Source organism: Apium graveolens, chromosome 5, assembly GCF_009905375.1.
Source record: "Apium graveolens cultivar Ventura chromosome 5, ASM990537v1, whole genome shotgun sequence".
NCBI lineage: Eukaryota > Viridiplantae > Streptophyta > Magnoliopsida > Apiales > Apiaceae > Apium > Apium graveolens.
This window is the reverse complement of record NC_133651.1, coordinates 22292760-22305949: the sequence shown is the minus strand read 5'-3', so window position 1 is coordinate 22305949 and position 13190 is coordinate 22292760.

Sequence of the window (13190 nt, the reverse complement as noted above, 5' to 3'; positions counted from 1 at the left end):
TTAATAATTAAGTTAAGTGATATTGTGGAAAGAAAGACCATAACGACCTGGATCCCCGACCCCGGATCTGGGGGTGTTACAGAAATGGTATCAGAGCTAAGCGTTATAAACCTCAGAGATGATGCGACGATATAATAATAAACTCACAAAGATAATAAGAACTCTTGCCAAGTTCGTAGTCGGACTACTTAAAGTAGCACTGACAGTTAAAACCCTTACGGGAACCCTTATAAGTATCATGATAGTAACTTAGCCCGTTTAATGTGTAGGCACATGAGATAGAGGACCCGGAGATGTTCGAGCATGAGCATGATGAGGCACTGCTAGATGCCGAGGATCAGGAGGAGCCTGAGATGGAGGAGGAGGAGGACCCCTCAGAGGAGTCAGAGACGGAGGTTGTGGCGATTTCAGATGAGGAGGACCCGGATGAGGTCCTAGTAGCTGAGGAGCATGTCAGAGCTATGGTAGAGTACACTGGTACCCCTTTACCCTCACTCCCGGTGGTCAGAGCTCCTACCCCTCCACCACTATCTTGGAGCCCTTATGATGACAGCTTTGAGACCCATACTTCCGATCCTAGGCAGACCGAGGAGGCACCCCCAGCGGCTCCGGATTCACCACCTCTCGACCCTACCCATAGGCAGTCTTTGTTAGCTCACGGCTATGTTCAGGATGTACTGAGGACCCGAGTGGCTGTTGCTGAGGCCCGACTCGATGAGGTCAGGAGGGAGTTGGATGCGGAGAGGGCGGGTAGGCGTGCCCGAGCTTATGAGACTAGGGCTACTATACCCCGATCCTTGAGGAGGGAGCTAACGGGGATAAAGCTCACGGCCCGAGCGAGACTCCGATCGCTCCAGGGGGACAGGCATGGTAGGATCTCCAGGCGGTAGGCCGACTATATCTTCCTTCGTGCGATGGAAAGAGTATGGGAGCTGACCCGCTCCGGTGTGTGATTCAGGATCGGTGATGGGATAGTCTAGTCATCTAGTTAGTCGAGGTCATAGTAAGAGCCAATTTTCCGGGATAGTTGACTTGTATATAGCATCCCTTTCTCTAACTAGACAGATAGACTCTTGTTTATCACTTTTGGGCAGATGGCTGTAGCACTGTTGTACTTTTGACCAGATCAAACTATGTATTTCCCGCAATATGTATATATTTGTTTCCTTTCAGTTCAGTTCCTTAGTGACGAGATCACTGTTTTTATCATTATTATTACTGCACTTCTTATTAGAACTGTCATAATATAATAGTATTGCGAGATACATTCTCCCCATTATAGTAACTGTGCAAGGCACAATGTTGTGTATGATTGTGACCTAACGTTGAATTTCCCAAAATTTTTTATCAGTATCATGCCGCCAAGAAAGATTGGAACTAGGGCGAACCCTGGATCTGAGGACCAGGGAAGCCATAACCAGGACGGTAGGAACTAAGAACACAGTGAAGAGGAAGATGAGGATTATGTTGAACAGGATGACTCCCTGTACGAAGAGGAGGAGGAAACATATGATGTTGAAGGATTTGAGATAGAGGCTGAAGAAGGAGAAACTGAGGTTGAGCAACCAGTACCAAACCCAGGCATGGATCCCATGGGACAGTTCATGCAACTACTAAGGCAGAACTTGGAACGTCAACCCATCCCACCCCCTCAAGGAAATAACAATGCTGTGGAAAACTCTTTCAGGGCTTTCAAGTCCCTTAAGCCCCCTGAGTTCCACGGATCGGCCGACCCAGTTGAGGCAAGGGCATGGTTAAAGGAAATGGAGAAATCCTTTGAGATTCTGAGTACCGATGAGGCACAGAAGACTGTATTTGCTACCTACCTTCTGAAAGGAGAGGCCAACTACTGGTGGGAGGCCAAGAAAAATATGGAGACAGATGCTATCATAACCTCAGAGAGGTTCAGTCAGTTGTTTTTGGGAAAGTATTTCCCGAGGTTTATGGAGAACCAGATGGAGCTCTAGTTCTTGGAGCTAAAGCAGAATAACTTATTTGTAGCAGAGTACGAAGCAAAATTTACTGAGTTATCAAGGTTTGTGCCGGAGTTTGTGAGCACCGAGGAAAAGAAAGCTAGAAGGTTTCAGCAGGGACTGAAACTGTGGATTCAGAATAGGGTGGCAATCCTTGAGCTTACTGATTATGCCACCCTGGTGCAAAAGGCAACAATTGTAGAAGCCGGAAGTGAACAGATGCAGAAGGAAAGAGAGAAGAAGGGAATAAAGAGGAAAAGTATGAGCATGGGTGGACGTTCCGCAGGAGGGAGCTTCCCAACTATATTTAATCGAGGAGTAGTGTCCCTACCGGGAAAGAACACTGGGTTTAAGCGGCCAATGAGTGTGAATGTGAGCCAGAGCGGCCAGAAGTCAAGAATGTCCTATTCCAACCAGTCTCGACCCCCATTGACAGCCTGTAACACTTGTGGAAGGATGCATACTGGGGAGTGTAAAGGAAAGCAGGTAATCTGTTTCAAGTGTGGTCGAGAAGGTCACTATTCGGACAAGTGCACTTCGCCAACCCCCATTAACCGCCCAACCACCACTTGTCATCAGTGTGGACGCCCGAGTCATTGGAAGAGGGAATGCCCAATGAACCAACCAGCAGCTTCAGGAGCCAGCAGGGCTGCCTCCAATAAGCCACCTACTGCGAGGACTTTCAACATGACAGTCCAAGATGCTATGAAAGACTCAGATGTGATAGCAGGTACCCTTTCTCTAAATTCAGTCAGTGCAAATATTTTATTTAATTCGGGAGCAACTAAATCTTTTATATCAAAGGACTTTGCGCGTAAATTAAGGCTTAAGACTGAACCCTTGATAGAATCCTTACAAGTAGAAATAGCCAATCATGAAATTATTCATGTTAACCAGATTCACCCCGCCTGTGAGTTAGGCATAGGGGAACAATCTTTTAGTGTTGATCTGATTCCTTTTAAATTAGGGGAGTTTGATGTAATTTTGGGAATGGACTGGCTATCTAGCAATGATGCTCAGATAGACTGTAAGGGGAAGAAAGTTAAGTTGAATGTCCCAGGGAAGAAGGAAGTCATATTTAGAGGAAAGAGGCAGACGCAAAAAATTTTGACCATGGCCCAGGCCAAAAGGATGCTACGAAAAGGAAACGAGGCTTACCTAACCTATGTGGTAGACACTCAGAAGGAGGTGCCCAACTTACAAGATATTCCGGTAGTCAACGAATTTAAAGATGTATTCCCACAAGACCTTCCGGGATTACCACCCGATAGAGTGATTGAATTTGCTATTGAGTTGGCCCCAGGGACGGTGCCAGTTTTAAAGGCACCTTACCGGTTAGCCCCATTAGAAATGAAGGAATTAGATACCCAATTGCAGGAACTCTTGGATAAGGGTATGATAAGACCCAGTGTCTCTTCGTGGGGAGCACCCGTGTTATTTGTTAAGAAGAAAGATGGGAGCATGAGGCTGTGCATCGACTACCGAGAGTTGAACAAGCTAACCATAAAGAACAGGTACCCGACCCAGAATAGACGATCTGTTCGACCAGCTAAAGGATGTTGTTTATTTTTCCAAGATTGACCTGAGAACGGGATATCACCTACTAAAGATTAAACCCGAAGATATTCCCAAGACCGCGTTCCGTACCAGGTATGGGCACTATGAGTTCTTGGTAATGTCCTTTGGATTAACCAACGCCCCAGCGACTTTCATGGATTTAATGAACAGAGTATTTAAGAAGTACTTGGACAAGTGCGTGATAGTTTTTATCGATGATATTTTAATCTACTCAAGGACTGAGGCAGAACATGCAGAGCATTTGAGGATAGCTCTAGGAATACTCAGAGAGGAACAGTTATTTGCCAAATTCTCGAAGTGTGAATTCTGGCGGAATGAAGTACAGTTTTTAGGACATGTGATTAATAAAGAAGGAGTATTGGTCGACCCCTCCAAGATAGAGGCGGTCTCAAATTGGGAAAGGCCAACCACACCCACAGAGGTAAGGAGTTTCATAGGATAGGCTGGCTACTATCGTAGATTTGTACAGGACTTTGCGAAGATCGCAGCCCCTTTGACACGACTTACTCGTAAGACAGAGAAGTTTGAATGGACGGAAAAATGCGAGAACAGTTTTCAGGAATTAAAGAAAAGGTTGGTAACGGCCCCGGTGTTGGTATTGCCAGACGAAAAAGGAGATTTTGTGATATATAGTGACGCGTCGCACAAAGGATTAGGGTGTGTGCTTATGCATCACGGTAAGGTGATTGCGTATGCGTCGAGACAACTGAAGGAATACGAGATTAGATATCCTACTCATGACCTTGAGCTCGCGGCAATAGTTTTTGCCTTAAAAATTTGGAGGCACTACTTGTATGGAGAGAAGTGCGAGATTTTTACCGACCATAAGAGCCTCAAGTACATATTTATGCAGAAAGAGCTCAACATGCGCCAGAGGAGATGGTTAGAGCTAATCAAGGACTATGATTGTGAGATTCTCTATCATCCAGGGAAAGCCAATGTGGTGGCTGACGCCCTTAGCAGGAAGGAAAGACTCAAAATGATAATGACTTCGGAGGAATTGATAAGGGATTTCGAGAGAATGGAAATAGAAGTAAAGGTAATCGGAACCGGAACTGAAAAGCTGTTTGAGATCTCGATACAGCCAGAGTTATTGGAAAAGATTAGATTGTGCCAAGAGAAAGTAATGAATGAAGGCAGAAAGTCAATGATTGGAGAAGAGATCTATACTGAGAGAGATGATAAAGGGATAATGAGGTACTCCTACCGGATTTGGGTTCCGAACGTTCAAGAGCTTAAAGATGAGATTTTGGATGAAAGCCATAGTTCAAGGTATTTCATTCACCCGGGAAGCACCAAGATGTATGGGGATTTGAAGGAGTATTACTGGTGGCCCAACATGAAGAGGGACATAGCAGAATGGGTAAGCAAATGTTTGACTTGCCAAAGAGTAAAGGCAGAGCACCATAGACCCAGTGGACTTTTACGACCCCTGGAGATTCCCAAATGGAAATGGGAACAGATAGCCATGGATTTTGTTGTCGGCTTACCAAAGACGAAAGCCAGCCATGATGCCATATGGGTGATTATAGACCGACTGACAAAGTCAGCTCATTTCATTCCTATCAATGAGAGATACACAGTCAATAGACTGGTGGACATTTACCTTAAGGAAATAGTGACGCGACATGGAGTCCCAGCGTCCATTGTCTCAGACCGAGACCCCAGGTTCAACTCCAGATTTTGGAGGAGCTTTCAAGAATGTGCGGGGACTAAGTTAAATATGAGTACCGTTTACCATCCCCAGACGGATGGGCAGAGTGAAAGGACCATCCAGACACTAGAGGATATGTTGAGAGTCTGTGCAATAGACTTTAAAGGAAGTTGTGATGATCACTTGTCATTGATCGAGTTTTCTTATAACAATAGCTTTCATGCTAGCATCGGAATGCCGCCTTATGAGGCCCTGTACGGAAGAAGGTGTCAATCTTCCTTATACTGGGATGAAGTAGGAGAGCGGAAGATGCTCGGACCCGAAGTGGTCCATGTTGGGAACCACGGACTTAGGGTGTTACTACGTTTTACGATAAAGATTACGAAAAGAGGATTAGCTTGTTAATGGTTGATTCCACGCTCTTCTATTATATTCCCAAATTCCCTTGAGCGAAGTGTGGCCTCCGTCTTCTCAAGTTATCCTCTCTTCTTGCTCCTTGGTGGCTACAATATGTTTTCACCCAATTCCAAGCAAGAAGAGAATAAGAATATATATAGGCTACAATAGGGACCATGGATAATTAGGTTGGGCCTTCTAATTACATCTTGAGCCTAGCCCAATGTAATTAAATATTAATTCAATCCACTAAAGAATTAATATTTACACTACCTTTCCTAATACCGTAATTTAATTAATTCGGTTCCGATATTATTTGCTTATTAAATTCCCTATGTTTAATATATCATATATCCATTAATTAAATAAATTACTGATAATTTATTTAATTAATATATTTTATCCTTGATCATCCACTCATCCTTTATTTAATTATGCCAGAATAAATTCCACCTGCAGGGTTTCACATAATTAAATCTTTTTGAGCTTTCAAGGGGACATCATTAACCCGAATATTATCAGGACATGGATTCCTTCAATAAATAATATCCACCATGTATATAATTCCATCACCCAAAATATAATGATATAATTCAAAAGAATTATTTCATATATAAATCAAAGCATGTAAATAATATACACGTGTCAATTACTATTTCCGGATTAAGAACCTAAGCATTAATAATAACATAGAATCTTAGTTCTCCTTCTTAATCAGTATTAAGGGAACAATTCTAAATTTGATCTTGTTCAATATACACAAAGTATACTGGTATTATTTATTAGTCAATATAAACTAATCTAAATAATACTACAGCCATACCAGTGGATTGTCCAACACCACCTGTGCTGTGAACCTTATTATATTATATAACCGTATTTAACAATCTAATATTCTGTATCCCATTTGATACTAGATTGTTCACAATATATAATATTAGACAACATGTAAACATTCAAATGATTCTCAAATAAACTGGCCAGAAATAAATGTACATACTTCAAATAAATATTTTCAGTATACACTAACAATCCAAAGGACCAAAGACATAGTGGATCTCATCAGAGGAGGGCTGGTAGCAGCCCAAGACAGACAGAAGAAATATGCAGACCTAGCCCGAAAGAACAAGGAGTATGAAGTGGGGGACTTAGTACTGTTAAAAGTATCCCCTTGGAAGGGATTAATGAGGTTCAGAAAGAAAGGGAAATTAAGCCCCAGGTACATTGGACCTTTTGAGATATTAAGACGGATTGGGAAGTTAGCTTACGAGCTAGCCTTGCCCCCGAACTTGCAACATGTTCATAATGTGTTCCATGTGTCAATGCTAAGGAAGTATCATCGGGATGCCAGACACATAGTGGAGTACGAGCAGGTGGATATGCAACCAGATCTGACTTACGTGGAGAGACCAGTAAAGATTATAGATAAGAAGGAGCAGGTGCTTCAGAACAAAGTGATCAAGCTAGTCAGAGTGCTATGGCAGAATCATAATGTGGAAGAATCAACTTGGGAACTAGAGAGCGCAATGCTAGAAAAGTACCCCCATTTATTTTCTATTTGATTCCGGGACGAAATCCTTTTAAGGAGGGGAGACTATAATAACCCCAAAATTTTGAACTTTTTGTAACCCTTATGAATAGTGTTTTTGCTGATTATGCTGAATAAGAAAACTTTTCATGCCACCCTATGTAGGGGTTCTTTTATTGTTATTCTGAGAACTTATTAGTACTCTGTATGGTATATAAGTGTATGTAAAGATCGTCGGAATCCAAATTCGGACACTTTGATTTTTCCCGAAAATCCACCAGATACCGAAAGAATTGAGTATAAGGTAACAGGATAAAAAGGATTTAAATTCAAGGATTATAAGAGAGGATCATAAAAGGAATATAATGTATTGGGATAGGTTAAGGAAACCCAAGTAATAAGATCCCGGGTATGATCCCTCAAACGATAAACGAAAATGAAAGTTAAGCGAACCGTATAGCAGATCAACGGTCATTAGCCAAGTAATTAGAAGCTAATCAAAGAGGTTAGTGATGATGATGTCATCAAACCAATAAGAAGAGGACAAGCATGGGAAGATGACATAAGAATGATGACCTAAGCATGACCAAAAAGGAAGGAAGTGTGGTTGATTTCAAGCCACACAAAAATCACCATGGTTAAAAGGTAATTAATTAAAACAAAAAGAAAAAACAACCAACAAACAAATCATAACACCAAAAACACAAAGTTGACTTCCCATTTTGAAGCAAAAGCTCTCGGCCCCTTCCATTTTGCAAGAAAAGAAAAACCCAAATCCAAGTTCCAAGCTTCATTAATTAGTGAGGTAATTATCTAAGGTTCCTTGTGCATAGATATAGATATCCTATAAGTTTAAACTTCAAATTCCTTCATAATCTCTTCCTAAAATTCATGGAAGAAGAGGGTGAATAGTGTTTTTCAAGAACTTGAAATTTTGTTCTTGAGTTTTTGTTTAGATTAAGCTTTGGTAAGGACTTTCAAGGGTGATTCCAAGCTCCTTAGTTACTTTTACTCACCAAGGAAGGTATAATCTCATACCCTAGCCTTACTTTTGTATATTTAGAGTTTTTGTGTTTGGTATGGTTCATGAGAAGCTTGATTATTGTGTATTTAGAGATGTGTTGGTTTTGTGATGTGTTTGGAGTTGTAAATCTTGTTGATTAGTTAAAGAACTTAAGTAAGCTTTTAGTTCATGTTTGGGAAGTAGTATAAATTGGAAATATTGAGTTGTTGGGGCTGTTGTAGTAGTATATGGAGGAATTTTGGTTGTAACAATGATTGTGGGTTGTTTGTGAATTGAATTGGAGTTGTACGAAATTGGTAATCGCGTAAACATAGCCGTCGTAATGTCCGATTACCCTAGACTGTTTTTGTTCTTAATATTAGGACCCGTGAACTCACTGTTAGGTTTTGACCATTGCCATGATTAGATAGTTCATGTTACGAGCTTCGTTTTGATATGTGGTTCGTTTGAATTCGATGTACGATTTAGGAGAAACGACAGTTTTAAGTAACGGCGCTTCGCGACCGAACCATTACCCCTCCCCTTACTTTGAAACATTGGTTAAAGACCTTAAATGACTAATTGGACTATGAAACATTTATGTAAAGTGGATTAGGCAGTTGGTAAGGTACTCGCGAAAGAATTGCCTTAAAACTCTTAATGGTTAATTTATTAAAAATGGTGGAGTCGAGGATACTCGAGCGACTTAAGAGAATCATTAAGCGCAAAGCGGGCGTTAGAGTCTAATTGGTTAAAGTATAGATTCTTAAGAGACTTTGGTTTAATTCCAACTTATATGTGGTTTATAGGTTACCAGACTCATCCCAGGACTTTTACCACCCCCAGTCACCCAGGCAAGTTTTTTACCCGTTATACTGTTGTTGTGATGTAAATATATGTATATGCATTATCTTGTGATAAGTGCATGATTGTTATTAGCAAATCTTGCGATATATTGGAGCATGTGATATGGTATATATGCATGTCTATTTCGTAATCTTGATATCTAATTGTTGATTCAATTGCTTATAAGTTGCATAATACCTATGCTAGAGATAAGCAGTAGTTGCGTATACCCTTAGTATAGGGGACCCAAAGGTGAACATTTTCTAAACCGGGAGTCGATGTTCCCGAGTATAATATATATATATATTTATATATATATAGATATAGTTTTCAAAACTATTAATCGAATAAGGTTTATTCGATAACTTTATTTTATTTAATGAATATTATTTTGAATATTCATTCGAGGACTTATGACTCCGCTTACTTTATTTAATGAATATTATTTTTAAATATTCATTTGAGGACTTATGACTCCGTTTATTTTATTTAATGAATATTATTTTGAATATTCATTCGAGAACTTATGACTCCGATTATTTACTAAATAATATTCTTTATTTTATTAAAGAATAATGTTTCGATTATTCAAATAAAGATAGTACTTTCGTATAAGTATATCTTTGGTTATTAATATTCATTTCAAGTATGAGTTTTAAAACTTCTATCTCAATTATTTTTATAAAGATTATTCTTTATGGGAATATTATTTAAATAATAATATTCAGATGTTTTCTAATATATTGGGACTGATTTATTTTATTAAATCAGCATTACTCCAAACATTCTTAAAAATGTTTTCGAGTCTTCAAATGATTTTTAAAAGTTAGGGCGGATCCCAAAACTCATTTTTATATTTAAGACCCTCCTTTCGAAGGGGATTTAAATACTCGCTCAAAACCTGAGATATCCGGCTCTGTGGTGTATTTTATATTCACAACGAGGTTGTTGTTTTGACAAATGAATTGATTACTTACCCAACGTTCGGGAAGTAAGCCCATCTAATTGAGTCGGCATAAGCGACAGGCCGGGGTACGGTCTATCAAAGTGTAAGTGGCTGGGTGGCAGTCCATCAACGCGTAAGAGGCCGGGTGGCGGTCCAGCACAAGGTCCTAATGAGGCCAGGGTGATGACCGGTGGGGGATTCATCCATCTACTAGTAGAAAAGGTTACTTATTGGTATCTTTGCCTGATCAGCAAGATATCGGGTTTATGCCAAAATTCTTTTCCTTTCCAAAATTCATTGGATGTTACAAACTCTATTCATACTTTACATAACAGAGGTTTCCAGGAAATTTATAAGAGATATATATGTGGATATATATATCGGGACTAAATAAAGTATCTCGTAACTTCATTTCATTCAATAATATTTCAAAGATTGAATCTATTCAAGTCTTAACTTATGGTCTAATCTATGGGATGACCTTTTGAAACCTATAATACTTTGAACAGTGGTAGTTCAAGTAGTTTTATAAAATGGTATAAGTATAGTGAAGTAATTGGTAACTTTATTATCCTTTAAGCTTATATCCAGTAAGTAATTACCTTACACTTGATAAAGGTTCCCAGTAAGTTATCCATTTAGATACTTGCATTATTGTTTACACTATATATTATCTTGCGAGCTGTAATGCTCACTCTTGCTTCATTTCTTCATCACACAACAACAGTTAGGAAAGATGGCCAGACTCAAGCAGACCCAGCGCAAGCGCGTGGGAAGCGTCCCGCGTTTTCCCGTTGATGTTGTAGCTGCTATAGCTGCAGAGGTAGATTTATTGGTAGATCAGACATTCTACTTTTGGAAACCAATTATGTACAATTATAACTTGTGGCAGATAATGGAAATTAACTGTAAACTTATCAAGTAATCATTTTGGGTTGTAATAACTTTTAAATTGTGGATTCAAGGACTTGTACTTATTTCAATTTCATCTCTGAGACTATAACGGGTTGTGGTGTGTGTTAGTGTGGGGTCACAACATGGGGTTATTTATTATTAATTAAGTTAAGTGATATTGTGGAAAGAAAGACCGTAACGACCCGGATCCCCGACCCCGGATCTGGGGGTGTTACAGTCCTTGCAGATCTTTTGAGAATTAACCTCAACAGTCAGGTGCCATTGGTATACTTACCAATCATGGATGAACCTCGGGTAAGTGAGGTAAATACTTCTTCAACTCCTACTTCTTCCAACCCCATCACTTCTTTGCCTTCAAGTGTGGCCATGGGATCTGTGTCAATGCCCCAACAGATTCCTACCAAGGCCACCAAACCTAAAGTTTCAAAACCCAAGTCAAAGATAGCCACCTCTGTTGTCTCTCAAAAGACAACAATTGTAACACCTATCATGAACCTTGAGGGGAGTGAACAAGGTGTTAGTGGTGAGGGGAGGGGTGAACATCAAGAAAATCCCCAGAATAAGGTAGGAGAGGTGAGTGGTACCCAAGCTAGCCAAGCCACAGTTTCTCAAAAGACTGTGGTGGTTAAAAAGGATTCAAACTCATCCCTAGTTGCATCCTCCCAAAAGGGTGCAACTATTGAAAATAGTCCCCAACCAGGGACACAGAACAAAAGAGGGAGGGACACTGAAGCCACACACTCACCTGTAAAAGCCTTCACAAGAAGAAAGAGGGTCAAAACCCTAGTTTCCACACAGGGTGCACACACTGCACAGATACAACCACCTGTATCTATGCCTTCTCAAATTCATCTTGATGTGACTCTAACAAATGTGGAGTCACAGCCCCATTCTCTCAAAATTGACACACATCAATCACCAAATTCTCCATCACCATCTCTGGATGTGGACATGATATTCACATCAATTCGTGATTCTCCCTCTTTACAACTCAGGGAGGAGCCCCACTCAAATACTGGTGATCATCATCTTTTAGATGATTTGTTGGATCATCAGCCAATTCTTTCAGACTTAGTTGAAGAATCTGTGTCACCTAAATTAAAATCAATCCACACAGATTCAACACTTCAACGGATAAGCTTAACATCAATTATCCGTCGATACCATCAGTTTCAACTTCAATGGATATTCCCTATCCGTTGATGGTCTCTACACAAATAATTGAATTAATTCCAAGTGTTATAAGACATGGTTACTGTACAATCACTTCTAGGATTGAGGGAAGGGAGTGAAAACTTGAGTGAGAGGCTGGGTTGCTCTCAAGCAAAAGGAGAGCTTGAGAGTCTAAATATGCATGCTATTTCTTCTAGCATGGCAAAAGAAAGTGAGAGGAGTACCACCTTAGTAGGTAAAGGTGAGGAAGTGAGGAGTGTGATCCAGGGGGAGCCCCTGATGCAAGAAAAGAGAGAAATTGAGAGAAAAGCAGGTACATGAGGTATAAGGGTGGATCCAGCCATTGCTAGTGAGTCAATGATTGTGGATGATGCTGAAAAGGAAAGACAATTCCAGCAACATTACAAAGCTGTAACTGATAACATTTCCTTGGATGCTGACACTTTTACTCATCCTGTGTCAGCCTATCAACTGTTGGCTATTCAGGGCAATGAGGAGGCAGAAAAGACTTTAAATCTAGTACATACTTCAGAATCTCTACAAAGGGATAAAGCTGTTGTCAATAGGATGCCTTCTACAGCTGGTGAGCAATATAAAGAATTTGAATTTGGAGTAAATTCTAATGATGATGACTCTGATTCTTTTGATGGAAGCATGAACTTAGGGGGAGCTGAAGGCCCAAGTTCTATTCCAGAATTACCTGAATGGGCATTGACAAAGGAGTCTACACCAGGGCAATTCAATGTATCCTTAGTCAAACAAATCATGTCTATCCAAAAGGCCATTCAGGAAACTTCAAATGCTGGTACCAAGGCTATTCTTCAAGCCCACCTATATTTTCTACATCTCATGAAGCTACAACAATTAAGATATAATCTAAGTGTGGATGAACTCAAGAAGGACATAGCTGACTTAAAGTCCTACAATTCTGAGAAGCTGGATTCAATCATGCCCTTTGGTACCATGAATGAACTATTACTGAGACTGAGAAGAGAATCAGATGCTGAAAAGAAGATGGCCAAATTGGAGGAAAGAGTTCAAGCCATTGAAAACTCTGTGGTCACCATTCTTCAAAATCAACAGTCTCAGACTAGTCTTCTAATGCAACCGGCTAAAGCACAAGGCTTGACCCCTCTCCTTGATGATAAAAAAGGGGGAGAATAAAGGGGAAGGGGAAG